This window comes from Phalangium opilio, unplaced genomic scaffold, assembly GCF_054372755.1.
Source record: "Phalangium opilio isolate 3A_F unplaced genomic scaffold, DU_Popi_V2 ptg000352l_1, whole genome shotgun sequence".
Taxonomy (NCBI): Eukaryota; Metazoa; Arthropoda; class Arachnida; order Opiliones; family Phalangiidae; genus Phalangium; species Phalangium opilio.
In genome coordinates, this window is record NW_028324228.1 from 8,243,140 (window position 1) to 8,259,106 (window position 15,967).

The 15,967-nt window shown below is 47.1% G+C and overlaps 13 non-coding genes across 13 annotated transcripts; all 13 read right to left on the bottom strand.

The window, feature by feature from the left end:
- Window positions 1-1,720: 1,720 nt before the first annotated feature.
- Window positions 1,721-1,793, bottom strand: TRNAN-GUU (transfer RNA asparagine (anticodon GUU)). The gene has a single exon. It is a non-coding gene; the product is annotated as a tRNA-Asn (tRNA).
- Window positions 1,794-2,307: 514 nt separating this feature from the next.
- On the bottom strand, window positions 2,308-2,380 carry TRNAN-GUU (transfer RNA asparagine (anticodon GUU)). Its single transcript has one exon. It is a non-coding gene; the product is annotated as a tRNA-Asn (tRNA).
- Window positions 2,381-3,335: 955 nt separating this feature from the next.
- On the bottom strand, window positions 3,336-3,408 carry TRNAN-GUU (transfer RNA asparagine (anticodon GUU)). The gene has a single exon. It is a non-coding gene; the product is annotated as a tRNA-Asn (tRNA).
- A 514-nt stretch (window positions 3,409-3,922) lies between these two features.
- Window positions 3,923-3,995, bottom strand: TRNAN-GUU (transfer RNA asparagine (anticodon GUU)). The gene has a single exon. It is a non-coding gene; the product is annotated as a tRNA-Asn (tRNA).
- A 1,101-nt stretch (window positions 3,996-5,096) lies between these two features.
- TRNAN-GUU (transfer RNA asparagine (anticodon GUU)) lies at window positions 5,097-5,169 on the bottom strand. The gene has a single exon. It is a non-coding gene; the product is annotated as a tRNA-Asn (tRNA).
- A 513-nt stretch (window positions 5,170-5,682) lies between these two features.
- Window positions 5,683-5,755, bottom strand: TRNAN-GUU (transfer RNA asparagine (anticodon GUU)). Its single transcript has one exon. It is a non-coding gene; the product is annotated as a tRNA-Asn (tRNA).
- A 2,715-nt stretch (window positions 5,756-8,470) lies between these two features.
- TRNAN-GUU (transfer RNA asparagine (anticodon GUU)) lies at window positions 8,471-8,543 on the bottom strand. Its single transcript has one exon. It is a non-coding gene; the product is annotated as a tRNA-Asn (tRNA).
- Window positions 8,544-9,203: 660 nt separating this feature from the next.
- Window positions 9,204-9,276, bottom strand: TRNAN-GUU (transfer RNA asparagine (anticodon GUU)). Its single transcript has one exon. It is a non-coding gene; the product is annotated as a tRNA-Asn (tRNA).
- Window positions 9,277-10,083: 807 nt separating this feature from the next.
- On the bottom strand, window positions 10,084-10,156 carry TRNAN-GUU (transfer RNA asparagine (anticodon GUU)). Its single transcript has one exon. It is a non-coding gene; the product is annotated as a tRNA-Asn (tRNA).
- A 1,979-nt stretch (window positions 10,157-12,135) lies between these two features.
- TRNAN-GUU (transfer RNA asparagine (anticodon GUU)) lies at window positions 12,136-12,208 on the bottom strand. Its single transcript has one exon. It is a non-coding gene; the product is annotated as a tRNA-Asn (tRNA).
- Window positions 12,209-14,480: 2,272 nt separating this feature from the next.
- Window positions 14,481-14,553, bottom strand: TRNAN-GUU (transfer RNA asparagine (anticodon GUU)). The gene has a single exon. It is a non-coding gene; the product is annotated as a tRNA-Asn (tRNA).
- An 807-nt stretch (window positions 14,554-15,360) lies between these two features.
- TRNAN-GUU (transfer RNA asparagine (anticodon GUU)) lies at window positions 15,361-15,433 on the bottom strand. The gene has a single exon. It is a non-coding gene; the product is annotated as a tRNA-Asn (tRNA).
- A 221-nt stretch (window positions 15,434-15,654) lies between these two features.
- On the bottom strand, window positions 15,655-15,727 carry TRNAN-GUU (transfer RNA asparagine (anticodon GUU)). The gene has a single exon. It is a non-coding gene; the product is annotated as a tRNA-Asn (tRNA).
- Window positions 15,728-15,967: the final 240 nt, after the last annotated feature.

The window sequence follows — 15,967 nt, forward strand, 5'->3', positions numbered from 1 at the left end:
GCCGAACGCGCTAACCATTGCGCCACGGAAGCCCAAAAATTAAACGGTCGTCAGGTATTGTGGAAAAACTTTGGCTTTTTACGTTACATTTGAGACTTCACAACACGGCAGCCGGGTGGGCTCGAACCACCAACCTTTTGGTTAACATCCGAACGCGCTAACCTTCGAGCCAAGGAAGCTCAGAAATGAAATGGTCGTCAGGTATTGTGGAAAAACTCTGACTTTTTACGTCACATCAGAGACTTCAAAACACCGCTCCCGGATGGGCTCGAACCACAAACCTTTTGAATAAGAGCTGAACGCGCTAACCATTGCGCCACGGAAGCCCAAAAATTAAATGTTCGTCAGATATTTTTAAAAAACTCTGAATTTTACGTTACATCTAAGACCTCACAACACCGCTCCCGGATGGGCCCGAACCACCAACCTTTCGGTTAACAGCCGACGGCGTTAACCATTGCGCAACGGAAGCCCAAAGATTAAATGTTCGTCAGGTATTGTGGAAAAACTTTGTATTTTTACGTTACCTGTGAGATTTCACAACTCCGCTCCCGGGTGGGCTCGAACCACCAACCTATTAGTTAACAGCCGAACGCGCTAACCATTGAGCCACCGAAGCCCAAAAATTAAATGGTCGTCAGGTATTGTGGAAAAACTTTGGCTTTTTACGTTACATTTGAGACTTCACAACACTGCTCCCGGGTGGGCTCGAACCACCAACCTTAAGCTTAACATCCGAACACGCTAACCATGGAGCCAAGGAAGCTCAGAAATGAAATGGTCGTCAGGTATTGTGGAAAAACTTTGACTTTTTACGTCACATCTGAGACTTCACAACACCGCTCCCGAATGGGCTCGAACCACCAACCTTTCGGTTAACAGCCGAACGCGCTAACCATTGCGCCACGGAAGCCCAAAAATTAAATGTTCGTCAGTTATTTTTAAAAAACTCTGAATTTTACGTTACATCTAAGACCTCACAACACCGCTCCCGGATGGGCTCGAACCACCAATCTTTCGGTTAACAGCCGACGGCGTTAACCATTGCGCAACGGAAGCCCAAAGATTAAATGTTCGTCAGGTATTGTGGAAAAACTTTGGATTTTTACGTTACATGTGAGATTTCACAACTCCGCTCCCGGGATGGCTCGAACCACCAACCTATTAGTTAACAGCCGAACGCGCTAACCATTGAGCCGCGGAAGCCCAAAAATTAAATGGTCGTCAGGTATTGTGGAAAAACTTTGGCTTTTTACGTTACATTTGAGACTTCACAACACTGCTCCCGGGTGGGCTCGAACCACCAACCTTAAGCTTAACATCCGAACACGCTAACCATGGAGCCAAGGAAGCTCAGAAATGAAATGGTCGTCAGGTATTGTGGAAAAACTTTGACTTTTTACGTCACATCTGAGACTTCACAACACCGCTCCCGGATGGGCTCGAACCACCAACCTTTCGGTTAACAGCCGAACGCGCTAACCATTGCGCCACGGAAGCCCAAAAATTAAATGTTCGTCAGTTATTTTTAAAAAACTCTGAATTTTACGTTACATCTAAGACCTCACAACACCGCTCCCGGATGGGCTCGAACCACCAATCTTTCGGTTACCAGCCGACGGCGTTAACCATTGCGCAACGGAAGCCCAAAGATTAAATGTTCGTCAGGTATTGTGGAAAAACTTTGGATTTTTACGTTACATGTGAGATTTCACAACACCGCTCCCGGGTGGGCTCGAACCACCAACCTTTCGGTTAACAGCCGAACGCGCTAACCATTGCGCCACGGAAGCTTAAAAATTAAACGGTCGTCAGGTATTGTGGAAAAACTTTGGCTTTTTACGTTACATTTGAGACTTCACAACACTGCTCCCGGGTGGGCTCGAACCACCAACCTTAAGCTTAACATCCGAACACGCTAACCATGGAGCCAAGGAAGCTCAGAAATGAAATGGTCGTCAGGTATTGTGGAAAAACTTTGACTTTTTACGTCACATCTGAGACTTCACAACACCGCTCCCGGATGGGCTCGAACCACCAACCTTTCGGTTAACAGCCGAACGCGCTAAGCATTGCGCCACGGAAGCCCAAAAATTAAATGTTCGTCAGTTATTTTTAAAAAACTCTGAATTTTACGCTACATCTAAGACCTCACAACACCGCTCCCGGATGGGCTCGAACCACCAACCTTTCGGTTAACAGCCGACGGCGTTAACCATTGCGCAACGGAAGCCCAAAGATTAAATGTTCGTCAGGTATTGTGGAAAAACTTTGGATTTTTACGTTACATGTGAGATTTCACAACACCGCTCCCGGGTGGGCTCGAACCACCAACCTTTCGGTTAACAGCCGAACGCGCTAACCATTGCGCCACGGAAGCTCAAAAATTAAATGGTCGTCAGGTATTGTGCAAAAACTTTGGCATTTGACATTACGTTTGAGATCTCACAACACCGCTCCCGGGTGGGCTCGAACCACCAACCTTTCTGTTAACAGCCGAACGCGCTAACCATTGCGCCACGGAAGCTCAAAAATTAAACGGTCGTCAGGTATTGTGGAAAAACTTTGGCTTTTTACGTTACATTTGAGACTTCACAACACGGCAGCCGGGTGGGCTCGAACCACCAACCTTTTGGTTAACATCCGAACGCGCTAACCTTCGAGCCAAGGAAGCTCAGAAATGAAATGGTCGTCAGGTATTGTGGAAAAACTCTGACTTTTTACGTCACATCAGAGACTTCAAAACACCGCTCCCGGATGGGCTCGAACCACAAACCTTTTGAATAACAGCTGAACGCGCTAACCATTGCGCCACGGAAGCCCAAAAATTAAATGTTCGTCAGATATTTTTAAAAAACTCTGAATTTTACGTTACATCTAAGACCTCACAACACCGCTCCCGGATGGGCTCGAACCACCAACCTTTCGGTTAACAGCCGACGGCGTTAACCATTGCGCAACGGAAGCCCAAAGATTAAATGTTCGTCAGGTATTGTGGAAAAACTTTGGATTTTTACGTTACCTATGAGATTTCACAACTCCGCTCCCGGGTGGGCTCGAACCACCAACCTATTAGTTAACAGCCGAACGCGCTAACCATTGAGCCACGGAAGCCCAAAAATTAAATGGTCGTCAGGTATTGTGGAAAAACTTTGGCTTTTTACGTTACATTTGAGACTTCACAACACTGCTCCCGGGTGGGCTCGAGACACCAACCTTAAGCTTAACATCCGAACACGCTAACCATGGAGCCAAGGAAGCTCAGAAATGAAATGGTCGTCAGGTATTGTGGAAAAACTTTGGCTTTTTACGTTACATGTGAGATTTCACAACACCGCTCCCGGGTGGGCTCGAACCACCAACCTTTCGGTTAACAGCCGAACGCGCTAACCATTGCGCCACGGAAGCTCAAAAATTAAATGGTCGTCAGGTATTGTGGAAAAACTTTGGCTTTTTACGTTACATTTGAGACTTCACAACACTGCTCCCGGGTGGGCTCGAACCACCAACCTTAAGCTTAACATCCGAACACGCTAACCATGGAGCCAAGGAAGCTCAGAAATGAAATGGTCGTCAGGTATTGTGGAAAAACTTTGACTTTTTACGTCACATCTGAGAATTCACAACACCGCTCCCGGATGGGCTCGAACCACCAACCTTTCGGTTAACAGCCGAACACGCTAACCATTGCGCCACGGAAGCCCAAAAATTAAATGTTCGTCAGTTATTTTTAAAAAACTCTGAATTTTACGTTACATCTAAGACCTCACAACACCGCTCCCGGATGGGCTCGAACCACTAACCTTTCGGTTAACAGCCGACGGCGTTAACCATTGCGCAACGGAAGCCCAAAGATTAAATGTTCGTCAGGTATTGTGGAAAAACTTTGGATTTTTACGTTACATGTGAGATTTCACAACACCGCTCCCGGGTGGGCTCGAACCACCAACCTTTCGGTTAACAGCCGAACGCGCTAACCATTGCGCCACGGAAGCTCAAAAATTAAACGGTCGTCAGGTATTGTGGAAAAACTTTGGCTTTTTACGTTACATTTGAGACTTCACAACACTGCTCCCGGGTGGGCTCGAACCACCAACCTTAAGCTTAACATCCGAACACGCTAACCATGGAGCCAAGGAAGCTCAGAAATGAAATGGTCGTCAGGTATTGTGGAAAAACTTTGACTTTTTACGTCACATCTGAGACTTCACAACACCGCTCCCGGATGGGCTCGAACCACCAACCTTTCGGTTAACAGCCGAACGCGCTAACCATTGCGCCACGGAAGCCCAAAAATTAAATGTTCGTCAGTTATTTTTAAAAAACTCTGAATTTTACGTTACATCTAAGACCTCACAACACCGCTCCCGGATGGGCTCGAACCACCAACCTTTCGCTTAACAGCCGACGGCGTTAACCATTGCGCAACAAAAGCCCAAAGATTAAATGTTCGTCAGGTATTGTGGAAAAACTTTGGATTTTTACGTTACATGTGAGATTTCACAACTCCGCTCCCGGGTGGGCTCGAACCACCAACCTATTAGTTAACAGCCGAACGCGCTAACCATTGAGCCGCGGAAGCCCAAAAATTAAATGGTCGTCAGGTATTGTGGAAAAACTTTGGCTTTTTACGTTACATTTGAGACTTCACAACACTGCTCCCGGGTGGGCTCGAACCACCAACCTTAAGCTTAACATCCGAACACGCTAACCATGGAGCCAAGGAAGCTCAGAAATGAAATGGTCGTCAGGTATTGTGGAAAAACTTTGACTTTTTACGTCACATCTGAGACTTCACAACACCGCTCCCGGATGGGCTCGAACCACCAACCTTTCGGTTAACAGCCGAACGCGCTAACCATTGCGCCACGGAAGCCCAAAAATTAAATGTTCGTCAGTTATTTTTAAAAAACTCTGAATTTTACGTTACATCTAAGACCTCACAACACCGCTCCCGGATGGGCTCGAACCACCAATCTTTCGGTTAACAGCCGACGGCGTTAACCATTGCGCAACGGAAGCCCAAAGATTAAATGTTCGTCAGGTATTGTGGAAAAACTTTGGATTTTTACGTTACATGTGAGATTTCACAACACCGCTCCCGGGTGGGCTCGAACCACCAACCTTTCGGTTAACAGCCGAACGCGCTAACCATTGCGCCACGGAAGCTCAAAAATTAAACGGTCGTCAGGTATTGTGGAAAAACTTTGGCTTTTTACGTTACATTTGAGACTTCACAACACTGCTCCCGGGTGGGCTCGAACCACCAACCTTAAGCTTAACATCCGAACACGCTAACCATGGAGCTAAGGAAGCTCAGAAATGAAATGGTCGTCAGGTATTGTGGAAAATTTTGACTTTTTACGTCACATCTGAGACTTCACAACACCGCTCCCGGATGGGCTCGAACCACCAACCTTTCGGTTAACAGCCGAACGCGCTAAGCATTGCGCCACGGAAGCCCAAAAATTAAATGTTCGTCAGTTATTTTTAAAAAACTCTGAATTTTACGTTACATCTAAGACCTCACAACACCGCTCCCGGATGGGCTCGAACCACCAACCTTTCGGTTAACAGCCGACGGCGTTAACCATTGCGCAACGGAAGCCCAAAGATTAAATGTTCGTCAGGTATTGTGGAAAAACTTTGGATTTTTACGTTACATGTGAGATTTCACAACACCGCTCCCGGGTGGGCTCGAACCACCAACCTTTCGGTTAACAGCCGAACGCGCTAACCATTGCGCCACGGAAGCTCAAAAATTAAATGGTCGTCAGGTATTGTGCAAAAACTTTGGCATTTGACATTACGTTTGAGATCTCACAACACCGCTCCCGGGTGGGCTCGAACCACCAACCTTTCTGTTAACAGCCGAACGCGCTAACCATTGCGCCACGGAAGCTCAAAAATTAAACGGTCGTCAGGTATAGTGGAAAAACTTTGGCTTTTTACGTTACATTTGAGACTTCACAACACGGCAGCCGGGTGAGCTCGAACCACCAACCTTTTGGTTAACATCCGAACGCGCTAACCTTCGAGCCAAGGAAGCTCAGAAATGAAATGGTCGTCAGGTATTGTGGAAAACCTCTGACTTTTTACGTCACATCAGAGACTTCAAAACACCGCTCCCGGATGGGCTCGAACCACAAACCTTTTGAATAACAGCTGAACGCGCTAACCATTGCGCCACGGAAGCCCAAAAATTAAATGTTCGTCAGATATTTTTAAAAAACTCTGAATTTTACGTTACATCTAAGACCTCACAACACCGCTCCCGGATGGGCTCGAACCACCAACCTTTCGGTTAACAGCCGACGGCGTTAACCATTGCGCAACGGAAGCCCAAAGATTAAATGTTCGTCAGGTATTGTGGAAAAACTTTGGATTTTTACGTTACCTATGAGATTTCACAACTCCGCTCCCGGGTGGGCTCGAACCACCAACCTATTAGTTAACAGCCGAACGCGCTAACCATTGAGCCACGGAAGCCCAAAAATTAAATGGTCGTCAGGTATTGTGGAAAAACTTTGGCTTTTTACGTTACATTTGAGACTTCACAACACTGCTCCCGGGTGGGCTCGAACCACCAACCTTAAGCTTAACATCCGAACACGCTAACCATGGAGCCAAGGAAGCTCAGAAATGAAATGGTCGTCAGGTATTGTGGAAAAACTTTGGCTTTTTACGTTACATTTGAGACTTCACAACACTGCTCCCGGGTGGGCTCGAACCACAAACCTTAAGCTTAACATCCGAACACGCTAACCATGGAGCCAAGGAAGCTCAGAAATGAAATGGTCGTCAGGTATTGTGGAAAAACTCTGAATTTTACGTTACATCTAAGACCTCACAACACCGCTCCCGGATGGGCTCGAACCACCAACCTTTCGGCTAACAGCCGACGGCGTTAACCATTGCGCAACGGAAGCCCAAAGATTAAATGTTCGTCAGGTATTGTGGAAAAACTTTGGATTTTTACGTTACATGTGAGATTTCACAACACCGCTCCCGGGTGGGCTCGAACCACCAACCTTTCGGTTAACAGCCGAACGCGCTAACCATCGCGCCACGGAAGCTTAAAAATTAAACGGTCGTCAGGTATTGTGGAAAAACTTTGGCTTTTTACGTTACATTTGAGACTTCACAAAACGGCAGCCGGGTGGGCTCGAACCACCAACCTTTTGGTTAACATCCGAACGCGCTAACCTTCGAGCCAAGGAAGCTCAGAAATGAAATGGTCGTCAGGTATTGTGGAAAAACTCTGACTTTTTACGTCACATCAGAGACTTCAAAACACCGCTCCCGGATGGGCTCGAACCACAAACCTTTTGAATAACAGCAGAACGCTCTAACCATTGCGCCACGGAAGACCAAAAATTAAATGTTCGTCAGTTATTTTTAAAAAACTCTGCATTTTACGTTACATCTAAGACCTCACATTACCGCTCCCGGATGGGCTCGAACCACCAACCTTTCGGTTAACAGCCGACGGCGTTAACCATTGTGCAACGGAAGCCCAAAGATTAAATGTTCGTTAGGTATTGTGGAAAAACTTTGACTATTTACGTCACATCTGAGACTTCACAACACCGCTCCCGGATGGGCTCGAACCACAAACCTTTTGAATAACAGCTGAACGCTCTAACCATTGCGCCACGGAAGCCCAAAAATTAAATGTTCGTCAGTTATTTTTAAAAAACTGTGAATTTTACGTTACATCTAAGACCTCACAACACAGCTCCCGGATGGGCACGAACCACCAACCTTTCGGTTAACAGCCGACGGCGTTAACCATTGCGCAACGGAAGCCCAAAGATTAAATGTTCGTCAGGTATTGTGGAAAAACTTTGGAGTTTTACGTTACCTGTGAGATTTCACAACACCGCTCCCGGGTGGGCTCGAAGCACCAACCTTTCGGTTAACAGCCGAACGCGCTAACCATTGCGCCACGGAAGCCCAACGATTAAATGTTCGTCAGGTATTGTGGAAAAACTTTGGATTTTTATGTTACATGTGAGATTTCACAACACCGCTCTTGGGTGGGTTCGAACCACCAACCTCTCGGTTAACAGCCGACGGCGTTTACCATTGCGCAACGGAAGCCCAAAGATTAAATGTTCGTCAGGTATTGTGGAAAAACTTTGACTTTTTACGTCACATCTGAGACCTCACAACACCGCTCACGGATGGGCTCGAACCACTAACCTTTCGGTTAACAGCCGAACGCGCTAACCATTGCGCCACGGAAGCCCAAAAATTAAATGGTCGTCGGGTATTGTGGAAACACTTTGGCATTTTACGTTACATGTGAGAGCTCACAACACCGCTCCCGGGTGGGCTCGAACCACCAACCTTTCTGTTAACAGCCGAACGCGCTAACCATTGCGCCACAGAAGCCCAAAGATTAAATGTTCGTCAGGTATTTTTAAAAAACTCTGAGTTTTACGTTACCTGTGAGATTTCACAACACCGCTCCCGGGTGGGCTCGAACCACCAACCTTTCGGTTAACAGCCGAACGCGCTAACCATTGCGCCACGGAAGCCCAACGATTAAATGTTCGTCAGATATTGTGGAAAAACTTTGGATTTTTACGTTACATGTGAGATTTCACAACACCGCTCTTGGGTGGGCTCGAACCACCAACCTTTCGGTTAACAGCCGACGGCGTTAACCATTGCGCAACGGAAGCCCAAAGATTAAATGTTCGTCAGGTATTGTGGAAAAACTTTGACTTTTTACGTCACATCTCAGACCACACAACACCGCTCACGGATGGGCTCGAACCACCAACCTTTCGGTTAACAGCCGAACGCGCTAACCATTGCGCCACGGAAGCCCAAAAATTAAATGGTCGTCGGGTATTGTGGAAACACTTTGGCTTTTTACGTTACATGTGAGAGCTCACAACACCGCTCCCGGGTGGGCTCGAACCACCAACCTTTCTGTTAACAGCCGAACGCGCTAACCATTGCGCCACAGAAGCCCAAAGATTAAATGTTCGTCAGGTATTTTTAAAAAACTCTGAATTTTACGTTACATCTAAGACCTCACAACACCGCTCCCGGATGGGCTCGAACCACCAACCTTTCGGTTAACAGCCGAACGCGCTAACCATTGCGCCACAGAAGCCCAAAGATTAAATGTTCGTCAGGTATTTTTAAAAAACTCTGAGTTTTACGTTACCTGTGAGATTTCACAACACCGCTCCCGGGTGGGCTCGAACCACCAACCTTTCGGTTAACAGCCGAACGCGCTAACCATTGCGCCACGGAAGCCCAACGATTAAATGTTCGTCAGGTATTGTGGAAAAACTTTGGATTTTTACGTTACATGTGAGATTTCACAACACCGCTCTTGGGTGGGCTCGAACCACCAACCTTTCGGTTAACAGCCGACGGCGTTAACCATTGCGCAACGGAAGCCCAAAGATTAAATGTTCGTCAGGTATTGTGGAAAAACTTTGACTTTTTACGTCACATCTCAGACCTCACAACACCGCTCACGGATGGGCTCGAACCACCAACCTTTCGGTTAACAGCCGAACGCGCTAACCATTGCGCCACGGAAGCCCAAAAATTAAATGGTCGTCGGGTATTGTGGAAACACTTTGGCTTTTTACGTTACATGTGAGAGCTCACAACACCGCTCCCGGGTGGGCTCGAACCACCAACCTTTCTGTTAACAGCCGAACGCGCTAACCATTGCGCCACAGAAGCCCAAAGATTAAATGTTCGTCAGGTATTTTTAAAAAACTCTGAATTTTACGTTACATCTAAGACCTCACAACACCGCTCCCGGATGGGCTCGAACCACCAACCTTTCGGTTAACAGCCGAACGCGCTAACCATTGCGCCACGGAAGCCCAAAAATTAAATGTTCGTCAGTTATTTTTAAAAAACTCTGAATTTTACGTTACATCTAAGACCTCACAACACCGCTCCCGGATGGGCTCGAACCACCAACCTTTCGGTTAACAGCCGACGGCGTTAACCATTGCGCAACGGAAGCCCAAAGATAAAATGTTCGTCAGGTATTGTGGAAAAACTTTGGATTTTTACGTTACATGTGAGATTTCACAACACCGCTCCCGGGTGGGCTCGAACCACCAACCTTTCGGTTAACAGCCGAACGCGCTAACCATTGCGCCACGGAAGCCCAAAAATTAAATGTTCGTCAGGTATTGTGGAAAAACTTTGACTTTTTACGTCACATCTGAGACCTCACAACACCGCTCCCGGATGGTCTCGAACCACCAACCTTTCAGTTAACAGCCGAACGCGCTAACCATTGCGCCACGGAAGCCCAAAGATTAAATGTTCGTCAGGTATTGTGGAAAAACTCTGAATTTTACGTTACATCTATGACCTCACAACACCGCTCCCGGATGGGCTCGAACCACCAACCTTTCGGTTAACAGCCGACGGCGTTAACCATTGCGCAACGGAAGCCCAAAGATTAAATGTTCGTCAGGTATTGTGGAAAAACTTTGGATTTTTACGTTACATGTGAGATTTCACAACACCGCTCCCGGGTGGGCTCGAGCCACCAACCTTTCGGTTAACAGCCGAACGCGCTAACCATTGCGCCACGGAAGCCCAAAGATTAAACGGTCGTCAGGTATTGTGGAAAAACTTTGACTTTTTACGTCACATCTGAGACTTCACAACACCGCTCCCGGATGGGCTCGAACCACAAACCTTTTGAATAACAGCAGAACGCTCTAACCATTGCGCCACGGAAGACCAAAAATTAAATGTTCGTCAGTTATTTTTAAAAAACTCTGAATTTTACGTTACATCTAAGACCTCACAACACCGCTCCCGGATGGGCTCGAACCACCAACCTTTCGGTTAACAGCCGACGGCGTTAACCATTGTGCAACGGAAGCCCAAAGATTAAATGTTCGTCAGGTATTGTGGAAAAACTTTGGATTTTTACGTTACATGTGAGATTTCACAACACCGCTCTTGGGTGGGTTCGAACCACCAACCTCTCGGTTAACAGCCGACGGCGTTAACCATTGCGCAACGGAAGCCCAAAGATTAAATGTTCGTCAGGTATTGTGGAAAAACTTTGACTTTTTACGTCACATCTGAGACCTCACAACACCGCTCACGGATGGGCTCGAACCACTAACCTTTCGGTTAACAGCCGAACGCGCTAACCATTGCGCCACGGAAGCCCAAAAATTAAATGGTCGTCGGGTATTGTGGAAACACTTTGGCATTTTACGTTACATGTGAGAGCTCACAACACCGCTCCCGGGTGGGCTCGAACCACCAACCTTTCTGTTAACAGCCGAACGCGCTAACCATTGCGCCACAGAAGCCCAAAGATTAAATGTTCGTCAGGTATTTTTAAAAAACTCTGAGTTTTACGTTACCTGTGAGATTTCACAACACCGCTCCCGGGTGGCTCGAACCACCAACCTTTCGGTTAACAGCCGAACGCGCTAACCATTGCGCCACGGAAGCCCAACGATTAAATGTTCGTCAGGTATTGTGGAAAAACTTTGGATTTTTACGTTACATGTGAGATTTCACAACACCGCTCTTGGGTGGGCTCGAACCACCAACCTTTCGGTTAACAGCCGACGGCGTTAACCATTGCGCAACGGAAGCCCAAAGATTAAATGTTCGTCAGGTATTGTGGAAAAACTTTGACTTTTTACGTCACATCTCAGACCTCACAACACCGCTCACGGATGGGCTCGAACCACCAACCTTTCAATTAACAGCCGAACGCGCTAACCATTGCGCCACGGAAGCCCAAAAATTAAATGGTCGTCGGGTATTGTGGAAACACTTTGGCTTTTTACGTTACATGTGAGAGCTCACAACACCGCTCCCGGGTGGGCTCGAACCACCAACCTTTCTGTTAACAGCCGAACGCGCTAACCATTGCGCCACAGAAGCCCAAAGATTAAATGTTCGTCAGGTATTTTTAAAAAACTCTGAATTTTACGTTACATCTAAGACCTCACAACACCGCTCCCGGATGGGCTCGAACCACCAACCTTTCGGTTAACAGCCGAACGCGCTAACCATTGCGCCACGGAAGCCCAAAAATTAAATGTTCGTCAGTTATTTTTAAAAAACTCTGAATTTTACGTTACATCTAAGACCTCACAACACCGCTCCCGGGTGGGCTCGAACCACCAACCTTTCGGTTAACAGCCGAACGCGCTAACCATTGCGCCACGGAAGCCCAAAAATTAAATGTTCGTCAGGTATTGTGGAAAAACTTCGACTTTTTACGTCACATCTGAGACCTCACAACACCGCTCCCGGATGGTCTCGAACCACCAACCTTTCAGTTAACAGCCGAACGCGCTAACCATTGCGCCACGGAAGCCCAAAGATTAAATGTTCGTCAGGTATTGTGGAAAAACTCTGAATTTTACGTTACATCTATGAGCTCACAACACCGCTCCCGGATGGGCTCGAACCACCAACCTTTCGGTTAACAGCCGACGGCGTTAACCATTGCGCAACGGAAGCCCAAAGATTAAATGTTCGTCAGGTATTGTGGAAAAACTTTGGATTTTTACGTTACATGTGAGATTTCACAACACCGCTCCCGGGTGGGCTCGAGCCACCAACCTTTCGGTTAACAGCCGAACGCGCTAACCATTGCGCCACGGAAGCCCAAAGATTAAACGGTCGTCAGGTATTGTGGAAAAACTTTGACTTTTTACGTCACATCTGAGACTTCACAACACCGCTCCCGGATGGGCTCGAACCACAAACCTTTTGAATAACAGCAGAACGCTCTAACCATTGCGCCACGGAAGACCAAAAATTAAATGTTCGTCAGTTATTTTTAAAAAACTCTGAATTTTACGTTACATCTAAGACCTCACAACACCGCTCCCGGATGGGCTCGAACCACCAACCTTTCGGTTAACAGCCGACGGCGTTAACCATTGTGCAACGGAAGCCCAAAGATTAAATGTTCGTTAGGTATTGTGGAAAAACTTTGACTATTTACGTCACATCTGAGACTTCACAACACCGCTCCCGGATGGGCTCGAACCACAAACCTTTTGAATAACAGCTGAACGCTCTAACCATTGCGCCACGGAAGCCCAAAAATTAAATGTTCGTCAGTTATTTTTAAAAAACTGTGAATTTTACGTTACATCTAAGACCTCACAACACAGCTCCCGGATGGGCACGAACCACCAACCTTTCGGTTAACAGCCGACGGCGTTAACCATTGCGCAACGGAAGCCCAAAGATTAAATGTTCGTCAGGTATTGTGGAAAAACTTTGGAGTTTTACGTTACCTGTGAGATTTCACAACACCGCTCTTGGGTGGGTTCGAACCACCAACCTCTCGGTTAACAGCCGACGGCGTTAACCATTGCGCAACGGAAGCCCAAAGATTAAATGTTCGTCAGGTATTGTGGAAAAACTTTGACTTTTTACGTCACATCTGAGACCTCACAACACCGCTCACGGATGGGCTCGAACCACTAACCTTTCGGTTAACAGCCGAACGCGCTAACCATTGCGCCACGGAAGCCCAAAAATTAAATGGTCGTCGGGTATTGTGGAAACACTTTGGCATTTTACGTTACATGTGAGAGCTCACAACACCGCTCCCGGGTGGGCTCGAACCACCAACCTTTCTGTTAACAGCCGAACGCGCTAACCATTGCGCCACAGAAGCCCAAAGATTAAATGTTCGTCAGGTATTTTTAAAAAACTCTGAGTTTTACGTTACCTGTGAGATTTCACAACACCGCTCCCGGGTGGCTCGAACCACCAACCTTTCGGTTAACAGCCGAACGCGCTAACCATTGCGCCACGGAAGCCCAACGATTAAATGTTCGTCAGGTATTGTGGAAAAACTTTGGATTTTTACGTTACATGTGAGATTTCACAACACCGCTCTTGGGTGGGCTCGAACCACCAACCTTTCGGTTAACAGCCGACGGCGTTAACCATTGCGCAACGGAAGCCCAAAGATTAAATGTTCGTCAGGTATTGTGGAAAAACTTTGACTTTTTACGTCACATCTCAGACCTCACAACACCGCTCACGGATGGGCTCGAACCACCAACCTTTCAATTAACAGCCGAACGCGCTAACCATTGCGCCACGGAAGCCCAAAAATTAAATGGTCGTCGGGTATTGTGGAAACACTTTGGCTTTTTACGTTACATGTGAGAGCTCACAACACCGCTCCCGGGTGGGCTCGAACCACCAACCTTTCTGTTAACAGCCGAACGCGCTAACCATTGCGCCACAGAAGCCCAAAGATTAAATGTTCGTCAGGTATTTTTAAAAAACTCTGAATTTTACGTTACATCTAAGACCTCACAACACCGCTCCCGGATGGGCTCGAACCACCAACCTTTCGGTTAACAGCCGAACGCGCTAACCATTGCGCCACGGAAGCCCAAAAATTAAATGTTCGTCAGTTATTTTTAAAAAACTCTGAATTTTACGTTACATCTAAGACCTCACAACACCGCTCCCGGGTGGGCTCGAACCACCAACCTTTCGGTTAACAGCCGAACGCGCTAACCATTGCGCCACGGAAGCCCAAAAATTAAATGTTCGTCAGGTATTGTGGAAAAACTTTGACTTTTTACGTCACATCTGAGACGTCACAACACCGCTCCCGGATGGTCTCGAACCACCAACCTTTCAGTTAACAGCCGAACGCGCTAACCATTGCGCCACGGAAGCCCAAAGATTAAATGTTCGTCAGGTATTGTGGAAAAACTCTGAATTTTACGTTACATCTATGAGCTCACAACACCGCTCCCGGATGGGCTCGAACCACCAACCTTTCGGTTAACAGCCGACGGCGTTAACCATTGCGCAACGGAAGCCCAAAGATTAAATGTTCGTCAGGTATTGTGGAAAAACTTTGGATTTTTACGTTACATGTGAGATTTCACAACACCGCTCCCGGGTGGGCTCGAGCCACCAACCTTTCGGTTAACAGCCGAACGCGCTAACCATTGCGCCACGGAAGCCCAAAGATTAAACGGTCGTCAGGTATTGTGGAAAAACTTTGACTTTTTACGTCACATCTGAGACTTCACAACACCGCTCCCGGATGGGCTCGAACCACAAACCTTTTGAATAACAGCAGAACGCTCTAACCATTGCGCCACGGAAGACCAAAAATTAAATGTTCGTCAGTTATTTTTAAAAAACTCTGAATTTTACGTTACATCTAAGACCTCACAACACCGCTCCCGGATGGGCTCGAACCACCAACCTTTCGGTTAACAGCCGACGGCGTTAACCATTGCGCAACGGAAGCCCAAAGATTAAATGTTCGTCAGGTATTGTGGAAAAACTTTGGAGTTTTACGTTACCTGTGAGATTTCACAACACCGCTCCCGGGTGGGCTCGAACCACCAACCTTTCGGTTAACAGCCGAACGCGCTAACCATTGCGCCACGGAAGCCCAAAGATTAAATGTTCGTCAGGTATTGTGGAAAAACTTTGACTTTTTACGTCACATCTGAGACCTCACAACACCGCTCCCGGATGGTCTCGAACCACCAACCTTTCAGTTAACAGCCGAACGCGCTAACCATTGCGCCACGGAAGCCCAAAGATTAAATGTTCGTCAGGTATTGTGGAAAAACTTTCGCATTTGACATTACGTTTGAGATCTCACAACACCGCTCCCGGGTGGGCTCGAACCACCAACCTTTCGGTTAACAGCCGAACGCGCTAACCATTGCGCCACGGAAGCTCAAAAATTAAACGGTCGTCAGGTATTGTGGAAAAACTTTGGCTTTTTACGTTACATTTGAGACTTCACAACACGGCAGCCGGGTGGGCTCGAACCACCAACCTTTTGGTTAACATCCGAACGCGCTAACCTTCGAGCCAAGGAAGCTCAGAAATGAAATGGTCGTCAGGTATTGTGGAAAAACTCTGACTTTTTACGTCACATCCGAGACTTCAAAACACCGCTCCCGGATGGGCTCGA